The sequence below is a fragment of the Hirundo rustica genome, chromosome 7 (genome assembly GCF_015227805.2).
Source record: "Hirundo rustica isolate bHirRus1 chromosome 7, bHirRus1.pri.v3, whole genome shotgun sequence".
Classification (NCBI taxonomy): Eukaryota; Metazoa; Chordata; class Aves; order Passeriformes; family Hirundinidae; genus Hirundo; species Hirundo rustica.
Genome location: NC_053456.1, coordinates 34502921 through 34528940, shown reverse-complemented (window position 1 = coordinate 34528940; position 26020 = coordinate 34502921). Strand labels below are relative to the sequence as shown.

Genomic DNA, 26020 nt, shown 5'->3' with positions numbered 1-26020 from the left:
CACCATCTCTAAACCAAGCGGCTCAAATTCGTTTTCAGAGCACTCACGGGGGGATTCACCTGTTAAATTCTTCATCTCCTGTTCTTTACTGCATTAATGGAAGTGGTTCATTCAGGTGCTGCTGCTGCGAATGTCACCTGAAGTAAAAGCTATTACACAGAGCAAATTTGAGAATTGGAGTCTAATCCTGTGTGTGGCAGGACCTTGCTGTAAAACATTTAGCACGTTGTGTTAGAATGGGTGCAAAAGCAAAGAATTTCCCTGTAACAGCCATCGTTAATAGGGGGGTTATAAGGGTTGTAAGCTGAAATCCAGGCATAAGTTCCTGTGAGGGTAGTTAGCATCATACTTTGTGTTAGAAAATTACTGTCTTCATGAGAGGATGTAAAGCTGCCCCTTGGCATTGCCCCCAGTTTTGGATGGAAAGAAAAAAGAGAAGAAAGGTGAAAAATTTGGTGTAGAAGAGACCTGGGGCAGAGGAAGATCACTGGTGTCTGTGTGTAAAAAGTGCTGCAGAGAGGGATATTGAATGAGTCATGGTCTTAAATGCCAGCAGGAGCGACAGAAGGTAGGAATTAGGGAGTGTCTTTGTAACACCAAGGATGACAGAGCATTTGCAATAAAATGGAGAGGTCATGGGTTCTTCATCATGGGAAAGTGCTGGGAACAGAAATGGTTCCATAGGGCTGTGTGTTTGTCTCAAAGATGCAGCATACCTGTGTCAGAAACCTGTAGAGGACTATTGTGTCTGGCTGTACATAGCCTGAGCACCATGTGAGTTAGTAAAGACTGCTTCTCACTTCAGGCACACTCCTTCGTAACCATTTGAAAGTTGCTTAAGAGTCACCACAAGTCAGTAAAATAATTCTGAGCTTGTTCTAATGTAGCCAATGAACATTTTTAGGAGACAGGATTTACTTCTCCTTCAGCTAGTTGGTGACAGAAGCTGAGTTACTAGGTTATGATTTTTTTAAAAAAACTCTGCTTGTAATCTGTTCACATTCATAAACAGATGCAGTTTCTTTTTCTTCAAGCTGATATATATCTTTTGCTTACAGCTCAGGCAGAGAAATGGATATTCTCCTGTGTGTACTTGGAAAACTTCTACCACAGATTTCAGTTCACTGCACTCAGTGGAGTTCAAGATTGTGCAAAGCCAAACAGCTCTTTTATGGAGTCAATGGAAATGTTGTTTTTAGGGCTTTTTTATCTAGCATCTTCCTAGGCAAGGTTGTCATTTTCCTCTCTGCTTAGAAACAGCAACAAAAGCTAAATGTTTTATGCTGGAGTTAATCAAAAGGCTGAACCTGATGGAGTTCCTGTCATCATCTTCAGCTCTCCCTAAACGACGCAGGCAGCTGGATTTAACTTTAGCAGAGCGAGGAGAAGGAGCAAGTACTGTGTTAGGGTTATTTTCCAAAAGATCTGCGCACCTTGGCAGGCTGATTTGTTTATAATCACCTTGCAAGAGTGCAAAGTGAGCTATCTGGCTGCAACACTAAAACCATTAGGAAGGAGGATTATTGTAATGAATGCAGCTTGACACAGAGAGCTCTCCCTTCCAGTCTCTCCACACAGCAACTGTGAGGGAACCCCCCAGAATATGTCTGCTTTTGGCTGGCTGTCAAATCCAAAATGAAACACCTGTGTGCAAGATAAATTCATGACGATTGAGTGCTAACTGGTCGTCTGTAGTCCTGACCACCTGCCAGGCTTTAGGAACTTGCAGTCATTTGTGTGGGAGGATATTTATTACCTATTTGTGATTTGTTTTTCTTTTTTCCCCAGGTCATCTGTAGTAAGGGTCAGACATTCTGTGGACGTGTTATTTGTGTAGTAGGTGGTGTGGCAGGGAATAGGAGTTGTATTCACTCTTCGCTTGTTTACCTTCAATCCAGGTCCCTCTGCTAATGTTTCAAGCAAGTGCCTGTGGTAGTTTTGGACTTTGCAGCTTCAGTTTTTTTGTTTCAGTGAGCTTGAACTCCCCCTAAAAGCCATTCCCTCCAGAGGTACTTGGCTAACCTGGATGGCCCTCCTCAACACAGAGGGAAGGATACAAGGTCAAACTTGATGGTGCTACCTCATTTTCTGCTAGTTCCATTAGCATTCGCAACAGACTCTTTTGCGTTTCAGTCTCCCTGAAGAAATATATGGGCTCTCCACGAAGAGAGGATTCCATATGCACAGCTTTTGGTGAAATCTGTTAATCCTCGCAGTTGGCCAAAAATAAATAAAACAGCCTTATGGTTCCTGTGAGTATACACTATATGCTTCCATTATTGGTGCATTATATTAGGAGCAGATGCTACATTCCCCCATACTAAAGGGAAGAAGATTTCTAAAACCATTTTTTTTTTTTGCTTATGCACTGTAATTATCGCCATTTCTTCATTTCAAAGGCATCTGTCTGATGCTCCCTTGCCGGGATGCGTTGTGTTACCATTTGCATTACATTTTATTCCTGGAGATAACAGTGACAGTGGTTTTTAAGGTTGGAGGGAGGATTCTGCTCCTTTCAAGTACTTTCAACCTTGCCGTAGCATGGGGGCTTTTTTCGAGCTTGAATTGCTTCAGGCATTTCTTCTGGGCAAGTCAAATTGCCAATTTGCCCTCAAGAGAGCTGGAATGCATACAGACCTGCTTCCTTAAGGCTCTCTGGTTTGTGCTGCTTGGAAGCTGCCCAGGGCAAGGGGCTGGATGGACAGACAGAGAGCTGTGGCATCTCCAGACATAATTTGGTTGGCTTTTGCTTCTCTTAAATACATTACTACCATGTATTCTGTCTCTATAAAGCGCTTTGGTCAAGTGAACCTATGGACTCACTCGTTCTCAAACTAGTCAACGGAAAGCTTAAAGGGTACAAAAAGCCTCACAAAAGCAAGATTGGGATGGGCACTTCTGTAGCACCTTCTGCTGATGCTGGATGCCTCCTGTAGGCTATGGTGTGAAACAAAATAGTTTTCAATAATTTTACCAGGCTTCCTTCCCAAAGGACATAAAACTTGCTTTACTTCAGTGTTTGAGCTGACAGCTCCAGGGTGCAGGAGCATTCTCTCCTCTAATGCACAGCTGAACTGAGAGCTGTTCTGAAGCTTTGCCCCACTTCCACTGTAGGCATTATAATGGTAACACCAAAAAAAGTGTATTTCAGCTGCCTCAGATTCTTGTGCCCATAAAACTTTTCTAATACATTTCTAGCCCTGGCACACTTCTCTGTGCCATATTCTGGCCCTTAGGAGAACATCTCTCGGTAACTTTTGACCTGTGTCCACTGTGAAATTGAATGTGTTCCTTACGTTTGATTTTATCTGTATAATTTTTTGCTGTTTGAACCTTACTGGAATAGAATGGTTTGAAGCACAACTGCATCCTGTTCTGCATCTGTGACAGTTGCTGCAGAGGCAGCTTGCAGAACAGGGGCTCAAGCATGTGAGTGGCTACAGCCCCTCCTAAAATCGCCGCATGGGTTTGGCTTTCCTGAGAAAGTCCTTCTGAGTCATTTTTAGGATGTGTTTCACTCCGATCCTTGCCTTCCTGCATGTTCAGTCCTGCACAGGAGGCTGGCAAACAGCAGGGCCCTCCTCGGTGACAGGTGGGAATGGGAACAGTAGCAGGCCCTGAGGTGTGTTTATACAGTCGGTCTCGCTTCCTCCCTTCCTGTGATACATTAACTACTTTGGAAGTTTCCCAGCTGTTTCAGGGGATAAATTATGGCAGTGGGAGCCCATATTTAACCTTCACTGTTCAGGCTGTGTGCTTTGTAGTTGTTGTCTTTTATCTGCCCGGCTATCTGGGAAAGGCTTCAGACATCTCCCTGCTGCTCCCCCTGTCCACCTGCTGCCGTGCACGTGGAAGACACGGCCACTCCTGCCTGTGTCCATCAGAGCCCAGCCTCCATCCTCTGCATTTATGGATGCACCACAGGCTGGAGGCTGCCTCCCCCAGGGAGCTCCCAGAGGCTCCCCCAGCATCCTTTGGCTCCAAGTTACTGGCTTAGATGTGGCCTGTCACTTACTTTTGCTGTCAGTTTATCTTCTTCCGGCTCAAGTAGAGGGTGTTTGAGTATTTCAGTGAATGATGGATACAGGTGGTTTGGGTAAATAGCAGTGAATGTCAGGGGTGAAGTTCCCCACCCTTCTTACTCCCCAGTAAGGTTCCAGCCTGGAATAAGTCATGGCCTTGCTTGAATGAATTTCAGATATTACCTGTGACAGTGTTGCACTAGGCTGCACTGGTGCACATCTTGGTGATCCCTCCTTTCACCCAAGTGTTATTTACCTGGAATTATTTTCTGTTTTTTTTCTGTGGATAGAAGGGAAAGAAATGGCTGAGCTGTTTAGGCAGGCTGAACTCACCTTGTCTAAACCCCAGTGGTGACCCTGAGTAGGACTGGCATCACTGGATGGCATTTAATTTAATTATGATGGATCTGAAGCTGTTAAATACTAAACTGTTTGAGAACAGAAAGGAAAAAAGGGGATTGTTCTGCATTATTTTGGACCACAAAACTGTCACCCCATATCTTGATGGACCCATGAGCCATCAGAGGGCACTTGGGCATGTGGGGCTGGGTGTACAGGCTGGCTGCTGTCACCCACCTCAAGCAGGCAGCTGGTCTTGACCCTGCAGAGGAGATTGTCATGCTGAGTGTTCAGCTGGGGTGGCTGCAGAGAGGTGAGGGACGCTGCCATGCACCATCAGTGAAAAGCGTGTGACACTTTTTGTCTCTAGCTGTTGTGTATGACCTGCAGTAATGAGTCACCTGTACAAAATCCTGGGGTGGGAGATGTGGGAGAAAGTTATTTTCCTGCTGGTAAGAAGTTAGCCGTGTAAAAGCCATGGGGGTGTGGGGAGGGGAAGAACAGGCAGCGTGTTCTCCTTTTCACATTTTCAGAAGGAAGAGAATCAGTTTGGTTATTGTTCCTCTGGCTAAGGATGTGGTACATTAAAATCTGATTTGAGGTGTCACAGGTGCTGTGCAAATAACATAGATAAAGTACAAGTCCTCAGGATCTCACAGATACTATTTGGACAGCAACAAGTAAATGGGAAGAAAGGAGACAGAGAAAGAAAGTGGCAGGATTCCAGCAGAGGCACGTGGGCATAAATGTTTACTTTGACCAGGGACCTGGTGGCCTCAGGAAGTTGTGTGGCCATATAACACAGGTGTGTCCAATAGTTGTTCTAGTCTTTAGCAGTATGTGAGAGTATACAGAGTTTGAAATTATATTAGGTAAGATTATGGGGCTGGCCAGACAGAAAGGCTCTGTAGCCATCCAGGACTTCCTCTAGACCTGCTGTTTTGATTCTGTGATGAAAAGTTTTCTACGAGTATTTTGCTGCAGAATTCCCTGGTTTATTTGTCTCACTGCTTTACTGGTGCGTCTGTGTCCACCTCAACAGCCTCTTCAGCTTTAGTGTTGAGTACCTCTGTCTACTCTGTGTCACCAAGGTGCCAGCTCAAGGAGCCACAGGCTGAGATATTCCCACTTTTATGGGAAGTGTGTGTCAGTTTCGGGATCATTCAGAAGATACAGCAGTCTTTGTACTCCGGTTTTTGTCTGAATCTAAATTTCAAAATGGAAAGGGTTCATTCAGGGCAGTTCAAGGGTGCTCACCTTTGTTACATCCACAAAATGAAAATGCATGCTGTTCCAAAACAAACTGACTTCTGTCCTTGATGCAGAGATGAGTGAGGTACTGTTCTCTCGTGTCTCTGACTTGGGGGCTGGGGAATTATTGTAAACTGTATCCTTGACTATAAATGGCGCTGGAGCATTTTGTTTTAAAGCGTGAGAGAGGTGGGAGATGTGTAGTTTATTCAAGACTAGCCTTGGAACCCTGGGTCTGGCAGTTCACAGTGGACATCTGCCAGCTAGACAGAGCCTTTTGCTTAATGAAGTTCCAGGACAGGTGGTGGGAGCTGTGATTTATGAGGAAATAATCTGAAGCAAACTGATAGCAGAAAGTTTTTATGCACTTTGTATTCTGCTTGTTCTCTGTCCATCTCCCCTTAGACTCTTAGCAGTATCTAGTGAGGGAAGCTCACCTCCTGACTTGGGGTCAATGTGCATGACCCAATTGACCAGACAATTCAGCCCGATTAGCTTCAGGCATTGCCTGAACTACATGAAAAACACCCTTTCTCCCCCAGTCGGAAACGCAGAAAATGATGTGCGCTTTCAGTTTGGGGGCAAGTTTTGAAAAGCCGACTCCCTTATTTGAGCCTATTTGGTGTCCAGTCTTCCTTTAAAGCCAAACCCAGCATCTTTGCTTCGTCAGCGTCCCCAAATCATGTTGATAACTTTGAGCAACAAAGCAGTCCACAGCCATCTGTCCTTTTCACATCCCTTCCTAAACAGGTGAGAGTTAGCAAGTGCTGTTGGATTTCTCCTTGAGCTATTGGTTTTATTTGCCTCCAGAGGGTCTGCGGTGGAGGGTACTTGCTCTGCTAATGAGTGGTGCTCAGAAGCCGTTTAAGCCCCCTGGAAAGTCAATAGCTGAACAGGTAGCCCCCGCTGACGTCTGCAGAGCTGCTGCTGCTGCTGCATGCTCCCTGCTGCGCCTGGTGATAAGGCACAGCTTGAATCTTCAAATGCCCCTGGGAGGATGATCAATCTCAATCCAGTCCTCACTCTCTCCCCCAGGCGACTTCTGCTGAGGAAAGAGAGGAAAACATAAAAGCTGTGTCTTTAGGGCGTGAGAATTTGGAAGTTGGTGGAGTTAAAAATCGATCATGACCCAGAACAAAGGACTTGCAGCTTCATCTCAAGGCAGTGTTACTGCTGTGTGATCCCAAATGCAAGTAAAAAACCATAAATGCAGACACAAGCAAAGATGAAAACTTTTGTATTCCTCTTATTATCCTCAGTGGAGGAAAAACTGCTTATTCTATCCACTTACCCGGCAAACTGAAGTTAAAATAAAATATGGGGGGGGATCCTACTTATCTGATGTCTGCAGCAATGCTGTGCATACAATATACTGCAGGGAACTGACACAACACAAAGTAAAATCTAACATTAATCACCAAGAAGCAGTTTATAGACCTGCACACAAGATGGTATGGCTTCTAATTCAAGGAGGAATTTTTTTTTTGGGGGGGGATCTTTTTGGATTTTTCACTAGTTTCAGCAAATGGAATATTTCCTGGAATTTACTTAATTCTGTTGCTTTCCTAAAAGGGAGTAAGACTTAATATTGTAAGGCTGGTGGTGTGTTTTTTTGTTTTTTTTTTTTTTTTCCATTTCAGGAATGTGTTAACACCCAGATTCTCTCAGAGGTCCTCTCTCTTTTGCTGAGATTTTCCATCACATGTGGAAAATGCTTGCACTAAGATCTGACCCTGTGAAGCACACGCTTTAAAGATAGGATTAAAAATCCGTATTTTGGCAAGCCTCATGTCAAAATGTATTTTCAGGTAAGCGATGCTTCAATCTATGGAACTCAGTGCTTTGTACTGCCTGAAATCCAGGCAGTGATTAAGTGCCTGCCTGGTCCTTAAGTACATGGAGAAAGGCTTGGAAGTTTTAAAATTAGGTGTGAATTCTTACAGGGAGGTTAATTTAGTTGATGGTCTTTAAAATAAGAAGAGGGAACCCTGTTGCTCTTACTGATTGCCAGGCCTCTGAATTAAAGACTTCCAAAGCAGTTATGAAAATGCTCTTATATCAGGCTTGGTGGTGCCTTATACCTTCCTGACTTTAAAACTGTGTTGCCATTTTTCTTCTTTACCAGTTCTTCTGCTGGCTTTTATTTTCCTCCTCATTTTGGCACATCTAGCATCTTTGGTTATCTGGTATTGAGAATCCCAAGTTATCTATGAACTCTTTCCCAGGTGATGGTTTTTGGATCCGTGGATCTTACCTTTGCAGGAGCCTTCTCTCTTCTCTAGTAGTTTTGAGACTAAAGGAAAACTTGACAGATTTTCACCAAGAATACACCTAACATGAGAAAAATTGCTGCCAGAGCTGCTTTCCTCTAAATTAGAGACTCCTTCAGAATCAAGTGATCTAGTAATAGCTAGATGGAAGAAGTGGAAGAAAGAAAGAGAAAGATGTCTGAGTTTTCGGTTAAACTTCTTTTTAATGAAATGTAACGGCCTCCAAAACATGAAAATCTCTCTTCCTGTTTGCTTTTACACCAGAGCAGAAGTTTAAGGTCTGTTGTGTGCTCCGGGTCTGCTCTTTGCAAGGTGATTTATTTGTGTCAAGTTTGCTGCATGGCTGTAACATCAGGAGCCTGGCTGAGTAAATTGGAACTGAATGAAAAGTCATTTTTTGTCTGGGGACCAACAAGATAAATTCACCAAACAAAATGAATCTGAATTTTTTGCTGGGTAGTTGCTTGATATTGCTTTGCATTATTTCTTACTTTGCATATCTTACACACTCTCTCTTTCTATATATAGAGAGAGTAAGATATATATATATATATATATATATATGTGTGTGTGTGTGTGTGTTTATAAGAGTTGTAGCAGTTTCTCCCAGCTGGGAAAAAGAGATTTCCCTAAGTTCGTACATTTAATTTTTTTTTCCCAAGTCCAACCAAACTTTTACAAATCCACAGCATTACCTCCAGACCTAGAAGTAGGTTCTTGTCTGCTGTTCCTTGGGCTTTCACTTGCAGAGGTTTTATTTCGGGATGATGAAAAAGTGCACATTCTTTCCCCCTGCACGTGTGCTTTATGTCTCTTGTGTTGCCTCTCAAATCAAACACTGAAATGCATTTGGAGAATTTCACAGTGGAAATGCAAACCACAACTTTTGTTGTCAGTTTAATTCTGAGGTTAAAATAGGTATTTAATTAATTTCTTCCCTGAAGTTGGGCTTTGAAATGATGCCCAAATGAAGTTATTTGTTTTCTCTACTTTTATCTTTTCAGCAACAGTGAAGTGTGTTGGGGAACTCCTCTGTTAATCTGCCTTTTTATGGTTGGGAATTTCATTGTTTTTTGCAATTATAAGGCTGGAAAAATGTGACCAGTGTTTGCACACAACGTGGCAACAGCCTGTGGGAGGGGGAGGGAGATGATACTGTACAAAATCAATCCTTTCAGTCCCAGTTCACTCCTCTGAGCCCTGGGCACTTGCAGAGGTGCTTCTGGAGTTTGCTGAATGGGAGCCCTTGCTCCTGCCAGCTCTGCAATTAGCCCAGTGCTGTTTGAATTCCCTCTCGAAGGAAGGGGCTGCTGGAAGGCTGCTCCTCACGGGGCTGGAGTCTGGTGGCTCAGTTGTTTGCAGGTTTCTCTCACCTCACCTGCATGGTTTTGGCTCCCAAGAGGGGAGAGGTGTGAGCAAGAGGCAGTAGGGAAGAACGGAGGCACTTCTGGGGGAGGAGGGGCAGAAGGAAAGGGATAAAGGAGAAGGACAGATAAGGAAAGATAAGTATTTCCAGGGAAAACCTTGAGGGCAAGGACCAGGCTACTTCCCTTGTGAATAACCCTCTCCCTGGGGTGCTGTGCTCAGTGTTACCGTCTGAACTTGGGGTGTCATGTGAATATATAACCAGGTAACCCAGGCCCATCAGCAGAAATTATTTACTGAACTGTCAATAATAAGAAAAAGGATGCCTTGCAAGGTCTTCAGTTGCTCTGTGAATAATTCCACTTCTGTTTTGCCATCACTTTTGGTGGTGTTCTCCACCAGGTGGTACAGTAAGCACAACAGAAAGGAAGTCAAAAAGACAGGGCAATCCTCAGGGGCATGTGTACAACCTTGATGCTTTAATGAAGCAAAAGTAATCTGTCTTTAAGAGAGAGATTTTATTTATTCAATTATATTGGACTGAAACTTGTTAATATCTAATATCCTGTGTGCTGGGAGTAGCTAGTAAAGAAGTTGCAGCCACAGCCTTTTTCCAAATATGATTTCAGAGGTAGTTCTGAGGCTCAAGTATACTTCCTTAAGGAGAAGCAGCATGAGATGAGAAAGAATTCGATCAGTGTTCTTAAAGATCTATGAGAAGCCAGCTTTTTGATTTTAGTATGAAGTTAATGCCTCATAGTAAATGGGAGAAGAAAATCCCAGATACCCTGCAAATCAGGGAGATTTTTCCTCTGGAAAAGCTCCTTTTTGTTGTCAGGCAGGCTCATTGGTGACACAGTGCTCTTTGTCGGAAGCAAGTTTCGTGGATGTGGGAGTAAGGATCGTCCAGTGGCCACAATTCTGGTGCTCAGCCTTTGTTTTCTGCTGCATGTTCTTGGTACTCTCAAGACTGAGATGTGCTAGTGCTGTGGTGGATCGGAGATGTACTCAGCAGTTTTGGTGTTTAGATAAAAGAAGGGAGGTGTGAGTTGCAAACTTGTGGGGTCCTCTGTCTTCCTTTACAGCCACGCTGCAGGTTACCTCTCTTAAAAACATTTCTTGATTCTCCTGACTGGTGGCCCAGAATTAGTGGGGGCTGTTTGGGGGTCCAAGAGAAAGATATAGGAGAAGCAACGGATGTAATTGGAAAAACATGAGGAGGAGGAGGAGCTGCCTGGCATGATTTCAGATTGCATAAACTCTGTTTTTACCATGACGTGTTCAGCTTTTCTTATGTGAAAATCCACGTGCTGACGACACTATGGAAAGAGCTTTTGGAAGGAAGCATCAATCTGACAGCAAGGGAGCGTGCACTGGCATCCCAGGTGGTCAGCTCTGTTGGTAAACAGGATGCAAAGAAGATTAAAAGGAAAGTAATTTTGGCACAGTCATTTCTACTTCTCCCATTATAGAGAAATTACGAACAAGATGCTTTTTGAAATAAGAGGCAACTAGTTGTATAATACTGCTTCAAAGTACCTGAAGGAAGGATCATGATAGAATCAAACTGCCACAAAGAAAAGCAGTTGTAGCTGTGGAAAAATAATTCTGGTGCTTTTCCTACTCAAATACAGGTATGTGGAGGAACATCGCAGCATGACAATGAGGTGATACTTGTCATTTGTGTGACAGAGACAAATTAGAATCCAGCCATCTCAGGGTGGGAACGATTTTCTTGAAAATTAATGACTTGATTAGAAGGAGAAATGAAGCTTCTTCAAGGGGACGTGCAAACAAAGAAGGAATCACTAAAACTGTCACCTGGTGTAAAGCGAACATTATACAAAGAAAGATTGGTGGGATAGTCTACAAAGACAAATTTGATGTGATATTAATCATGCAGCACCGGTGGGCGCAGAGGGGAGAAGGAGGGGAAGGATTCAGCGTGGCATGTTTGTGACTTAGAGAGGTGTTTCCTGCTGAAGCAGGGGAGGAGTCTCCCATTCCCCAGGATGGGTGCATCCTCTGCACCCCCAGACTTGGGGTGCCACGCTCAGATGAGTTTTCCAGGCCCCGTATTTTTCTGGGTGGTGCTGCCACTACCTCCAAGCCCAATGCAAGAGGTTTGCCTCCTTTCATCTAGAAACAGGGGTCACAGAGGAACCGTTAGTTGCAGTGGGTGCTTGCAGTTCCCCAAATCTGCGGAGCGTGGTGGGGGATTTCTGCCACCTTTCAGGAGGAGTGGGGCCACGAGGAACCAAATCTACAAGGGCACTTAGTTTTGAGTTCAAGCCCAACCTTACCTTCCCTGGGGATGGAACATGCCTGGGGACAACCAAGGCAGCTAAACCAAAAGTGGTGGATTTCTTAAGCGCAGGAGTGTTACCTGAGTTAATGCCTACAAATAGACAAGTAGTATGTTCACAGAAGGCTGTGGTTTGAGCTTGAGGTGTTTTCCTAGGTTTTCACTGAGTCCAAATGACCTGTAAGGTGTATATTTTTCTAGTCTCTCCTTTCTGTGGCTGTGGGGGGGTCACAGGCCTTTCAGCCTGATGTAGGTAACACAGTAGTACCCAAAGCTGCTCATCAAACTCTGTTTCCTCTTGTGCAGCACCACCACCAATGGAAAGGAGACTGATATCCAGCCAGTCTTCTTAGTTACTTAAAAAATCGTCAAACCTCAGTTTGATGGAAATTTGTCATGGCCAGGTGAGGGATCCTGCAGAGACCTGAGAGGACATAAAATTCTAGCACCATGCTCTAGCTGCACCTGACAGAAGCAGGTATGAAGATCAGCTGGCAAGCTCATGATGCGGCGATTTCTATTTCCTTGGCTGCTGACATCAGCACCAGGGGCACTGAGGCAGCCACTGCCCTCTGGATGGTGATGCTGGGGACAAGCAGGCTGGATTTCTGCTGCTGGGAAGCAGATTTTTGGCCCGTGAACCTGCAGGCTCTGCCAGAAGCTCTGGAACAGTTTACATACTTTCAGACAATATTTTTACAACAATATGGCTTAGGTTTTGTAAAATTATAAGGAAAGCGTATGTTTCTGAGCGTAGAGTTTTCCTCTGGAAGGTAGGGCTCTGCTCAGGCAGGATTTGTGGCAACTCTTAGGGGCAGGAGCCACTTATTTTCATTTCCAGTTCTTGGTCTACCTACTTTGGAAAATGCCTGTTTTATTGTTGGTAAGAAGTCTGAAACACTTGGTTTTCTAGCTGCATCACACCTGTGTAAGAACAATTTCCAAACAGTACCCACTCCAGGCCAGGCATTACCACCTGGAATTCCCTCTGCCTGCAATATGGCTGTGATACCTTTTTTTTTTTTTTGCCAGAAAATAATAGTACTTTGCTGGTCCATACTGAACATGTATTTTCCTGAGGTCAGGGTTATGGCTTCCTGCAAAGCCACAAGAAACCTTGCAAAGATCAACATCAGCATGTGTGTGCAGTTTCCACACTGAGTGTTATGGGCTGCCTAACTTGTCTTGCACAAACACCCTCACATGTTCACATGTAGCATGCTGGGTGCATGTTTCTCTGCTTTTTCATGCTCTCAAAACATGATCCTGTACAGTCACCTCATGCTTTCCTTGCTTGTTTTTTACTGAGATGATGCCAGCCTGGCAAAAGACTCTGTTAATAGCGGGTCAATTCATCCTCCAGCTAAGAACTTCCTGGTTTCCAACAGAAAGTTTTGAAGCCTCCACCTTTCTGCTTGTTATTTGAAAGTAGTCACTTGGACTGTCTTCTTATTACCCGTGTATATTTAAACATAAATTGCATCTGACTGCGGTGACACTAATTAAGGTGGAGGCACTCTGATGCAGCCCCCCTTGCGGGGAGCGTGGCAAATAAACCTGCCGTGACTGGCAGGTGTTTTGACCACTTTAGACAACAGCAATTTCATAAAGTGTCCTTCCCCTTCTCCTTGATGTTGAGGGGACAGCCACCAGGCAGGGACCAGGTGGCCCCAGGGAGCACAGAGCTGGCACTCAGCTTTTCCAGGCTGTTGCCTCCTGTGTTATGTGATCACAGGAGATTTCAACCCCACCCTTTCCTAAAATATAAGAGGATTTTAAATTATCTCAGTGGTTTTATAATATCCCAGCGACGTGCTCCTGAGGTATTTGACCAAATATTATTAAAACTCTGCAAGGGCTAATAATCCTGGAAGTAGTGCGACGCCTTCTCGTGACATTGAAATAATTTAGTAATTTTACAGTACATTTGAATTTTGGCATTGTTCAGCCACTCAGTTTCCATTAACTTCGCCTGGAATTTCTTATGTCCGTGCACACAGGCAAAAGTGTCAAGTTTCTCCTTCATGCTCCAAAATGCTGCCTGAATCACAATTGTGCTGCAGCTAATTGTTATTAATTAAGCTGTTCCTAGCAGTCCAAGCTGGATTGTGCTTTTCTGTGGATGTAATGAAAAGCGAAGGCATTTAGCAAGCAGCACGGTATTGTGGGGGAAGAATAAGAAGAGAGCCCTTCTCCTGGGAGCGTCTCTGCACCCTGTGAGTTGCTTTCGGGGAGGGTCTGGGTGTATTTAAGGATGGGGCCGGGGCTCAGGCTCGTTTCCATCAAACGAGCTGTGCTGCCCTTGGCTGCCGTTTCCCCGTCACAGTCAGGCAGCTTCAAGGACGTTTTGCAGCGGGTGAATTCTCATGGAGCCGTTCCGGCCACGCGTGCTCCTGCATCACTTAAGAACCGGGCCTTGGCCAGAGGCCCTGGCACAAGGTTTGGCCAGGAATCATGTGGCAGGTGCCCTGTGCTCCCCCTTCAGCCCTCCCTCTCCCCTCCCGGGTTCAGCCAAATGGGATCAGGGAGTGGAGTGAGCGAGAGGAAGGGGGTTAATGAAGTTGGGGGACCCCGGTGCAGCCTCCTGGCAGAGGGATAATTGGGAAAATTGCTTCCTGGCTTTTCTTGTTATTGGGGCTGCTGAGGAAACATGCCTGCTGCTCTCTGCCTGGGTAGGAGCAGTGAGGCACCTGGCATTCATCTGTGTTTGCTTGTGAAAATAAAGTCAGGTGAGGAGGACTTTGGGCAGAAATGCTGTCATCTTCACATGAGAGGCAAGCATGAGAAGCTGCTTATGGTCTGGGAAAGCATCATCCATGTCTCCAGAAAAGAGCAACCTGCCCTCTCTTGTGTCTTCTCCTTTTGTCCCCCTTGCCTTGCATTAAGAACCAGAAACAGATGATTTTGGCAATCAGTGTGGGCTGTTATTCTAACAGTGAGATAATGGTTACCCTGTGCGGGATGAGAGGTCAGGAATAGTCTTGGGGCTTCTCCAAGTCCAAAAGGATGAGGAATGGCTTGTGTGCAGACTTTAGAAATAAGCCCTAGGGCACAGTCTGGTGGTTGCTCCAGATTTCTCACTTAAAGCCTTGCTGGAGTGAGCAGGGTGGAAAGGGAATCCCAGGGAGAGTCGGCGTGGGAGTCTTCTGCACTATGTTCAGTCTAGGAGAGATTTTCTCCTGCCATTGTCTCCACATGGCACTGAACTGAAGCTTTTATCTGTCTGTGGATCCTCCTGGTGCTGCCACCACTTTTCTGGGGGCAGCTGCAGAGTTTTACACTGCAATGCATTTCTTTCATCCCAACAATTTCCTTGGCATTTTTCTGTTACGCGTCTGCTCTTCTTGCTGGTAGTGTTTTCAGAAAAAGGACCGAATCTCAGCTAGGTCCTGGGAAGTGAGTGGAAGGCTTAATAGCTGTTTGCAGGGTAAACCCCCTCATCCTACGCTTATAACTTCCTCCAGGACTGCTATTCGTGGCTCCAGTGATAAACTAGTCCTGCCGTTGCTGACTGGAGCGTTCTAAACTAATGGTGCTTCTGCTCCTGGGATTTACCATTTGGAAGATACTTTATTGCTATCTTGTGACATTACCCTGCACTTTTGTGCTCATTTATATAACTGATTTCTTTGATTTATGGCGGGTTTTCTTCATGTGTAACAATGTCATAAATTGCACAGCCCTCCTTTAAGTAGTTCTGAGTGTGATATATTCAGTAAACTATGGCACAGGGGAAAGGGCAGATGCCTTCAGAAGAGGCTTTTGACCCCAATCCCAAATAAAATAACTTGTTCTCTCAAAAGAGATCAGAAGTGAGCATCAAAATAAGTTAGTACAGTCTGTTTCTGGACTAGCCAAGCAGCTGTTGGTTTTTTAGTGCAAAATATAAGTTATGTAGATAAAAGAATGCATGAGGCCATACCCAGAGAGTGGTGATCTCTGGAGCTCTGTTATCCAGGGTCTGCAGAGGCTTTCAGAAAAGCAGCAAATTAATGTTGTTCTTTCAATAAACCTTTCTCTTCCCTCTCTGTTTGTAAACCTGCTGTTTCAGATGTTGCTATATTTTATACTCTCAAACAAGCTCATATTTCCAGGGGGTGTTCGGCAGCCATCAGGGATCCAAAGCCTATCAAAGCCACTGGTCAGGCCTGTGAAATAAAGACCTTGGGGTTTGATTGTGCTGGCATCTTGCTTTGTGGAGGAAGAGAAACAACACATTTAAAAATTACTTTCAGAGTTCAGCTGTCGGAGAAGCTTTCTGTTGACCTTTACAAATTGATACTGTCACAATCAATGGACAGAAGTTTAAGGGCAGTCTCTGGGGCGGGGGAGGCGGGAGTGAACCCAAATGTTTATAAAATATATATGGAGTGTGTTTTTAAAAGCCTGGCAGAAATAACAGCAAGTATTAACAGGGAGTGTATTTGAACCAACTGTTCTGTAAAGAATTTATGATACCTGAATCTAAGTATGGTTAGTTAGAACTTACCTAGTGAGGTGTTGTCTGAAAGCGTATAAAACTAAAAATAACAAATATATATGCCTTAGGTTGGTGCAGTGTAGCAATGGGTTGGGTGAGGGAAGCAATTAGAGATGTTGAAGTTGCTTTGAGAGAATCAACTGCATTCGAGGTGCAGCGTGCTCCCTCCAGCCTTCTTGGGAGGCACAACCATTTACAAAGGCTCAGGAGGAATTGTGTGAAGAGGGATGAGCCGGTCTGTGATTTCAGCTGCTGCCTCACTAATTTTTAAAGAATCTATGAGATGCGCTGAGAATCTCCTTGAGCACAAGCACACAGTCCTCCTCTCCCAGGTGGAACAGGCACAGGCTTCAGTGCTGCAGAAGCTTGCCCTGAATATTCTGCTCATGTACAATGAAGTTATTAGCACACCAGGGATGGCTCATGCAGGGGAGGCTGCCTTCACACCGGGCTGCGTGTTCCTATGCACAGTGTACAGAAGAAATAAAAAGTTATTGCCTAGACTTTATTTACTGAAAGTTTGTTTTTCTTGCCTGTAAGCTGCTATCTGAAAGCACTTTTTTTAATAAAACATATGGGGTTTATTACTTATTGCAACCATGGGCAATTAGGCAAATGGAGCTTTTGGTGTAAGGAAGTCTTGTGTAAGAGAGCACGTTAATTCTTTGACTTGATGACCATAGCAGGTATGACCCCCACAGACTCCAGGATGTGGTCTCTGTTCCTAGAGTGCATTTTGTGTATTTCTGTTCCTAGAGTGTATTCCAGAATGTATTTTGGCTCTAGACAAGGTGTGGTGTCCACCTGGGGGTGTCCGGACAGCCTCAGCACAGCCCCTGCCTTTCCCTCTGACTGCAACACTATTCTCCTCATCTGCAGTACTTCCAAGTCTGAGTAATTACCATTTCAGCTGTCTTGTGTGAGCTGGATTCTGCTGCCTGCTTGACAAGGTTATCGTGTTGCTTGAGAACCTGTTATTTTCATTAATGAAAAATAAACTGCGTTCAGTCTCAGCTTAATAGATGCGTTTGTATTGGCTAGGATGGGGTATTTGTCATCACATTCTCTTGCATTGCGCAGTCACCTTGAAGCACTTGGTCAAAACAGCCCTGAACTGCTGGGTCTGTTCTTGCCTGGTGCTGGGGACACCCAAACCCTGTCCTGGCCGTTTCAGGTGTGTCCCATGAGATACTGGTTTTCTTCAACCCCCAAGTGCTTTTCCAGGAGCTGTTTAAGTCCCCCTGCAGTTTTGCCTTGTGAACTTGGGGAGGTTGTTCTCGCCGAAGCAGTCCTTTTCTTGAGGTGTTGAAATTTCACTGTTACTTTAATCATTTTAATTAGGTGGTATTTGGGTTATGTGATAATTATACTAATGTACCGCGAATAAGATTTCTGTGGGCGATCCTGGGGAAATACCTTTTACGTGTCACAAGTGGCTTGTGCTTAAGCTGTAATGAGGTGCTTCTCGCTGTGTGCTTTAGTGGTGACTAATTACCCGTGTTACAGTAGAGACATAAAAGCACCTGTCCCACCTACCCGCTCTGAGCCACGTCTCTTACATAAATGACACTTAAATACGGGTGAGGAGGATCTGAGGACTCCTGAGCATCTCGCCGATATATTTTCAATATTGTGTAGGAAGCAAGGGCTGTGATCCCGTCCCCATCTCGGCGGCTCCTGGCGCTCCTGCCGGCTTTCCCAGGCTGATAGCCGGGCGGAGGCTGAACCAACACGCTCCCCTGTGTGCACAGAGCTTCGCGTGTTTGCACAGCAGTAATTAAAATGCATTTGAGTTGAATGAGTGCTGGCGGTGTTTGGGGGCCCTCTGGGGAAGAGAGAAGCAGGGAGGGAGGCGGAGAGGCCTGCGGCTGTCGGGAGCTGCGTGAGTCTGCGGGTGGCAGGAGCTGCCGGGGAACGTGGCCACCACCGCAGCACCGGGGCAGAGCTCTGTGCCAGCTGAGCACCCTTGGAGACCACTGCCGGGGGGACCACTGCCTGCGTCCTAGCAAAGCAGCCTGGTTTGGGAGCTGCGAAATGATTTTGGTCCAAGTTCACAGCAGATGTTACTGGTGTCCCTTGCCAAACTGGTTTCTGTTGTAGGTGTGAAAGACCAAGTGCCCAGTTGCCCTGTGCTTCCTCTGCTCCCACCTCTGGGTGCGTGCTCCTCTGGTGCTTGTGGGTTTGTGCTCCGTCATTTTCCCTCCACTCCTTCCACTGGCATTGAAAAAACAATCTAAATCCTTCTTGCTGCTGGGACCTGTAGAGGTCTCCACCACTTTGCCCTGGTTGGGAGCCAGGATACACTGTGACGCAGTAATAGAGGAGAAGTAGGCTGCCATTGCTGCTGCACTGGAGCAGGACTTGAGAAGAGTGAGGGCTGGAAAGCTGGGAGAGCAATATTTGGACACTCTTAGGCCTTCAGCTTGGCTCTTGGAAGAACACGTAGACTTGCATGACAGTCGTTTTAGTGGCCTATTATTCTTGGAAGGTATTGGTGGTGGTCTGTAGGGGGAACTTTGGTTCACATCATTAAGAGTTAATCAAAACCTTAATCTTGGGTGCTGCACTCAAGTGTCTGACTAGTGCAGGAGGAGTTAGTCTGTAATGCTGTTCAGCAGCAGCAGAGAGGAGGATTCCTCTGTGTGACGGTCCAGAGCAGCAATGTTTGCATGGACTAACTTGTACTCTGGAGTTGATTTCTTTAGGGAGAAAGTGTAGCTCAGCTGGAAAAGGGATGCTCGGGATACTTCTTTTATACTGGGAGGCCCAGTAAAGAGCCCAAAATGGAAACCTGGTAAAAGGAGAAGGTCCTGCCAGTGCTAAGAAGCTGGAGGGCAGAGGAGACCAGTGTTGTGTTCCAGAGCTACATGAAAATGAAGTTGTTGTCTCAAAATGAGGCCTTACCTGAGTTGAGCCAGGTGCTGGGAGCAGAGGCTACTCAAATCTTCCTTAGATAACATCTGCTAATTGCTTGTTTGGATTATGTATTTCATTGGGAAGTGGCTTGCAAATGCTGAAGATATTTTGATAAACAAAGTTATTTTTTGCATCGAGTATGAAAATCCCAGTTTTCCTCAGCTACCTCGCTGTGTAAGTGGCTGTAAAAAAATATTTTAATTTTAAATGTTTTCTTATCACAACGTGCATGCTGGTAATTTGCCAGTTTGACCATTGGAGCCACAAGCATCTCCTCAAAGCCATCCTGATGGGGGTGGTGGTCAGCAGCATGGTGCCACGTGTCACCCTCCTGTCATCTCCATCCCTCGGCTTCCCCACCAGCTTGGAGGCTTATCTGCTGCCTCCTTGTCAGAGTGAGTGCTTCCAGATTCACAGCAAGACCTCAAGGAGAGACAGATGATAGAGCAGATGGTAGATGACTAATTTGGCAAAGTTAGATGAGTGGAAATTGTTTGCTTTAATTGCTTGTCAAGTCCAGTACCTACATTATAGTTAAGAAGCGACTCTTTACCCTCAAATAGAACAAAATGAGGAAAAGAAGAGGGTGTGGGTGTGTGTGTTTGTTTGTGAAGAGTAAGGAGAAAAAATGGAGAACTACACAGAGAAAAAATTTGGTACCAAGGCTTGAGGCAGAAGAACCATTGGTAAAACTCCTTGTATTAATGTCTGCCTTTTTTTAGTGCCAGCTGTGTTATATAGGTCCTGCACAATATTATTCCTATTTTTTCCTTTCCAGTTGCTATGCCGTAAGATAGATGTGCCGTAACTAAAAGAGAAACAATGCTGAAAATTCTGGCATAAAACAAACTGGTGATGATGGTTTGACATAGTCACTTACAAGTGAATATCCTTGAAATGTTGCTATATAAATCCAGTCAACATTTTGATGGTGTTTTTGGCTGGTGTGAACAGGAAAGCACATCAGTAAAATACGCTCTGTACCATCTACCAAAGGGATTTTGGAGAGTTTGGCACTCCAAGGGAGAGGCTTCCATCAGCTCGGAAAAGTGTTATCCCACGTGGCTAATCCTTCTTGATGGAGTCACAATCACTGTCAGTCTCCACTGTGCCCAGCTGTTTCTGTTCATAAAATTGGGAATGAGCTTCCATTTGTAGGTGGAATCAGCGTCTCTTGGGGGTGGGACCAGGCTGGTAACGCACATCCTTGCAACTTTTCCGGAAGTGCTGGAAAGCTTTTACAAAGGCATATGAGATGATATTTGAGATTTTTAGTGACCAAATTTCAGGAAATTAATGCTTTTGGTCCCTGGTGCTATCCAACCCGCTTCTCCATTCTCAGGCGGAAGCGTTTGTGCTGCCTGTACTGTGTCACGTCATCCCAGTGACGGGCTGGGCAGTAGCTGGGTGGCCATGCTGAGCTCCTCCTGCGGCCATGTGGCTGTCCAGGGGTTCATGGCAGTTGAGTTGATTGCGTGCAACTGGGTTCAAATGGGATGATAATTTTCTAGTGCAGAGTAGACTTTGCAGAAAGAAAACACTTGTGCTAGCTGAGCTTTTAATTAGGAGTACAGAGAAAATTATGCTCTCATTCATTACAGTCTCCCACCTAGGGAAAGAAAGCCTCCAATTCTAAAGTACTCTCCCAAATCGCTGGGTTTACAGGAAAATGGCTGCTGACCTCCAGGAATGTTTTGCCTTCTCACGGGAAACATCTGCGAGACTGTAAGTGCAGGCAGACCTCGCTTCATTAGGACGTGCCTAATTGCAAGAAAATTCAGCCCATTCAAGGAGAACTGTGAAATAATAATGAAGGGATTAAAAGTGTGTTTCCCCTTCCTGTGTGCCTACGTGACAGGGTGCCCAGGCTGTTGCTGAGAGAATGGAGCAGAAAGGAGTGAACGGAGATTGCTGCAGCACCGCTGGTAATTAGTTGTTCCTGAAGGGGCTGGAGTATTCCCCCCACCTGGGGGGTCTTAACAAATTGCCACGAGTGTTTGCAACTGTTAATAAACAGCTTTGTTAGCTGCCTTTCGAGAAACCGTGATAATGGTGCTGTCTGTAAAAATGCAGCTAATTAAGTATATAAGTGGGAAGTATGGGAGAGGAATGTGTTAGAAAAAGATGATGGCTGTTGTTCGGCTCATCTTTTCTGGGGTGAAGGAACATGCGATTGTCCTTTTTATAAAGGCATTCCTCAAACCAGTAAGTTTAAGAATTTAAGCATGTCTTTGTGTTTTTGGTCCACTTGACAAACTGATGAGAAGGGAGGTTGCGCTGCCTTCAGGCAAAGGCTGGTGCAGGGCAAATGCACTGCTCTCCTGCATCCTTGCCAAAGAGACATTAATAAAGGTTTTATGATTCAGAGGAAAATATATTCAGATGCTTGAGATAACTCCCTTGGAGTTAGCGATGAGGATGCCTCATCCCTGCTTCTCCGAGTGTGCTTTGGGAGAGGAGTGAGACGCTGGGAGTTCAGGTGGGGGTGACCGTGGTGGAGACGATGGATTTCACTCTTGAGTACTCCAGATGTAGGCTGATCTGGAAAGGGGTTGAATAAGAAATGGAACAAGTTGATCTCCTTCCAAAAGCTGAGCTGGGAGGATTATAAAATCCATTAGTATTGGAAGAAGAACGAGATGGAGGCAAGCGTGATTTCTTAATTTAACGTATAGATTTGTCATCAACAGAGCAGAGCAAAATAATGGGCTAAAAAGCAGAATCTAATGGACATTTTTAAGTGTCTTCATTATTTGCCACCTTTAAGTGAGTGTTTGAATGATTCAGCTGTTTTATGAAAAAATGTCAATGGAAAATTAATTTCCAAGTCATGTGCATGAATATTGATGAAAAAGATAAGTTCATTTCTATACAGACGATTATTACTGTTGTAATTAGGGCCATTAGGAGCTAAAACTCTGTCACTTTAGGTAGCTGGTATTAAGTAAACAACTGAATGTGAAGTGTGAATGAGTAATGCCTGAAATCCACTTTTGTGATGACTAAGCAGTGTTCTGCTCCAGCACCCACCCAAAATCCCCGTGACTGGGGTGCAGCTGAGAAGTGGCCACTGGCTTGTTGCTGATTTGGGACTTGCTAGATGGAAGAGGCATGTCCTTGAGCTTTGGGATAACCTTAGTGGTGGGTGACTGCACATGGACACCCTGTGATGAGGATTGTTGTCAGGATGTGGAAAGAGCAGGAATGGCCGAGCATGTTTAGGTCTGATGCCTTGGGAAGGCTGACCTGGAACAGGGACTGGACAGAGCTAGAGAATAAAGTATTTATTAAGAGGCCTTTAAGGGGACATCTTGGGCAGGACAAGAGCCTGGCCAGGGCTACACCCAAGGTGGACTCAAAATGGTCACACGGTCATGAGGCCTCACACTTCTATAAGTTTTGGTCTATTTGCATATTGGGGTTGATTGTCCACTTACAGCTCCAGGTTATAGAGTCCCATCCTTGTTTTCTCTCTTGAGTCAGCTGTTGTTAATGCTTTTGAGCCTGAAAACTTGTAACCATTTTCCTTGATCTCCAGCAGGAGAAGGATTTGTTTTGTCTCCCTACTCCTTGAAGAGAGCTGAGTGACACCGAATGTGAGGCTCAGAACTGCACCCCCAGAACCTGAAAAACATGAAAGCTAAAACTGAAGGAATTAGGTGGAGAGATGGGTTTGAGGGGTTGGTGGCATGTCAGTAATCAGGTCAGACTGGAGCTTCCCCCACAAATTTGGGCAAAATTTAGGGGAAGTCTGATTTTCCTGGATGTGAAGAGCGCTGGAGGGTTTCCATTGTGGGACGCTCTTGTAAGGCCTCCCCCGAGCAAGGCAGAGGGTGCCTGACCAGAGATACTCAACAAGAGCAGCTTCAGACTGGAGGCACAGCTAAAGCTGGTCCTCTTTGCCCTTTGTTAGAGACAGAGAATGTTTTTTGTTAACCAGTAGAGGTTTTGCTGCAGGAACAGCTAAAGCTCACAGTCTTGAATATATATATATATATTTTTTTTTTTTTTTCCCCCTGCTCATCCATTTCTTGGGCTGTGTTAAACAACACATCCAACGATATACAAAACAAAGTGCTTTGAAGAGGGTTCATGAAATACAGATTATGGTGGTTTTGCATGGCGTGACAAGGAAATGCATTTTATTGTGCTTGTGTTTATGCTTGTATACAGCTGGAACATCCCTGAAAATACATATTATTTTGGCACTTAATTTTGAAGAGCTGCTACACCACATAGATGCCTGTTGCTGCTCCAGGAGAGGAGCAGGAGGTGAGTGGGATATGTTCCTGCTCTGTGTTGAGCTCAGGAACAGAGGGACTGTGTGACTCCTGCTCAGCTCCCACTTCACATGGTGTTACTTTAGTGCTTTTTAACTACCTTGGCAAATCAGACCCAGAACAATTATTTCTGCCCTGGAGCACCTGGGAATTGCCTCCTACGGTTCAAAATGGGGCATAAGACTTGTTAAGCACCAGTTCACAGCCTGCTTTCTGGCCTGTCCCTCCCAGGTTTGGCTCCCTAGCTTCAGTGGGGCAACAGGAGCACCTCTGTGATTGTCCGTGGTGGCAGCATTTCTCTCTTGCGGCAGGAATGCCTTTTTGCCTTGAAAAGCCTGCCAAGAGCATCTCTTATTTCTGTGTTTTAAAGGATTCTCTGTGGAGGATGAGAGGTGCTGTCCCAGCCCTTCCTCCTGCAAGTGAAGGACCCAACCTGCTTTTCTTAAATACTGCCATCGTTTCCACTTTTGTATTTTGAATATGCTATAATTATTGGGTGCATCAAAAGCATACATTGCAAAGCTGAGACAGAGAGATTAATGACTTATTGTAATAATGGATTATTAATGATCCATGATTATACCCACAATTTGCTTTGTGACTTCAGCTTGTTGTGCAGGTCAGAGCTCTCTCCTGCTCTGAGTTGTTTCTGCATCAACTTGAACTGCTGGTTGGGTACCAGTGGAAAAAAATTAAAGTGCATTTCTGCACCCCTCAATTGATGTAGGATGATCGCTTTTGGTATGTTGCTTGACTTGAGACAACCTGTGACCAATTTTTTGCTGAAGGAAATGCCTCTTTTTAAGATGGACATTAAGTGCTTGGAATTACTATGAGATAAATTTAAAGGATCAGCATGATTTATTCTAAATTAGCTTTAAATATTGGGTTTTTTTAAATCCAAAAGGATTACTAACCGTATCAAAAACTGGGATTAGTTACTGCAGTGGTTTGGCTGTGCAAAATTAATCTCAGTCGAATAAAACTTGTAACCCTGGTTCACATCTGGGCTGGCTTCACCCCTGCCAAATCCCTTTTCAAGAACAAGCTCCAGGTGTTTCTGCCTCCTCACAGCAAACAAATGGCTCTGCTATCTTTCAGGAAACGTTTAATGGGTGTGCAACACGAATGGCAGCGTTGCAGTGTATAGCTTTATTAGCTGAGCTGCAGGAATTTTTTTTCTGAGCTGTGTTGGTCCTTAGCACGGATTTCAAAATGGAACGGAAGGTATTTATTAGTCCTTGGGAGCCTTGAGACAGAATAATACTTACCTGGCTGGAAATATGATCAGTCTTGTAATAGGTACTGCTGTATTTCAGGAAGAAACACTCAAACCCATTTTGTAATTGCTAAGCAAGAATTTTTAGGTGTCCTGGCAGGCACAGGCATGTGTCTCCTTGAAGAGTTAGCACACAAGAGCAAGTCTCGAGGGTTAGGGCTAGGACAGGGCTCTGTATTTCGAAAGAAAAGATGTGCCACCTCCTAGTTGCAGTGCTGAATCCTTCCAGTGTTCCCACCAGAGCTGTGTGAGGTCCCAACATGACCATGTTTTTCCACCTTGGGAGTCTCCCAAAATAGCTGTTAAAAATATTATGAATAAAGTCATGTTTAGGTGTGATTCACTCTAAGTGGTATGGTTTTACGGAAAATCTAAAAATTGGAATATTCATGCTTTTAAGTTAAGCCTCAAAATGAGGTGGGAGTTTGCATTTCAAAACCTGAGCAAACCAAGCAGTTCTGGTTTTCTTCAACACAGAAATATGATGAACATAGGTCAAATATTTGAAATTTTTGAATGCAGCAAGAACTTTGAAATTTTACTTTTAGCAGGTCATATAAAGAAATAATACTCCAGCATTTCCTGTGGTGGGTAGACTCAATGCCTTATTTGGAGAAGCACCCCTTGCAGTGCCTGTTCAGATTTGGTCTGTGCTCTTTAGCCCCTGGAAACACAACCCAAAAATGCTCTGATCAACCCTTCAGCCTGTGAATGGTTAGCAATGAGATCAGCCTGTGCCCAGCCTCCCAGTGGGAACAGACTTCTCCTGCCATTTTTGGGGCAGAAGGAGTTTCCTTGGGAGAAAACTTTGAAACTGCTGCCTCCTGAAGCCCTTTGCCAAGAGGCTGCTGGAAGCTCGAACTGCCCCAGCACAAGAGCAAATACTTCTGCAGCAGAGAGACCACAGAGGGAACAGAGATTAGAATTGTTCCCATTTTTATTGAGGAAAAAAAAAGGGGGGGAAGGTGGTATAGTAAATAACCAGTCAATAATTGTAGTACTCTGAAACCTAATTGCTTTTGGTATTTATAAAAAGGACCTGCACTATTCAAAAGAGTATATTTTAGCCAATTTTACTGATTATGCCTCCAGTCATGGAGGATTTTGTTTGTATTGATCTGATCCAGAAGCGGGATTGGCTCCAGAAATGCCATTCTTGTCAGGCTCCTGTTTTGCATATCATGATGCCCATTTCAAAAGTTTAGATATACCCAGATTAATTTGCTCACAGGTTAGAACAACCCCCAAGCTTAAGAGCAAAAATAAGTGCATTGAAAGAGACAAACCAAAACCAGCTGAGCCCCACACTTGAGCATTTAAGCAGCATTGCTGTCTGGGCACCAGGCAGGCTGAACAATGTGTGAAAAGTTGATGATGTGAAATGCTGCTTCTGTATTTGTTTCTCTCTCTCCCTTTTTTTTGGTCATTTCATGATGACAGCGGGCTGATATGCTGAGCTGGGATTCTGTGGTAGCTTTTAACTGGGCTTCAAAATGTAGAACAGAGCAGTGTT

The 26020-nt window shown here is 44.7% G+C and overlaps 1 protein-coding gene across 2 annotated transcripts in view; it reads left to right on the top strand.

Moving 5' to 3' along the window:
* Positions 1 to 26020, top strand: part of ERBB4 (erb-b2 receptor tyrosine kinase 4) — a 576525-nt gene that overhangs the window by 196918 nt on the left and 353587 nt on the right. The gene's annotated exons all lie outside the window — the stretch shown is intronic.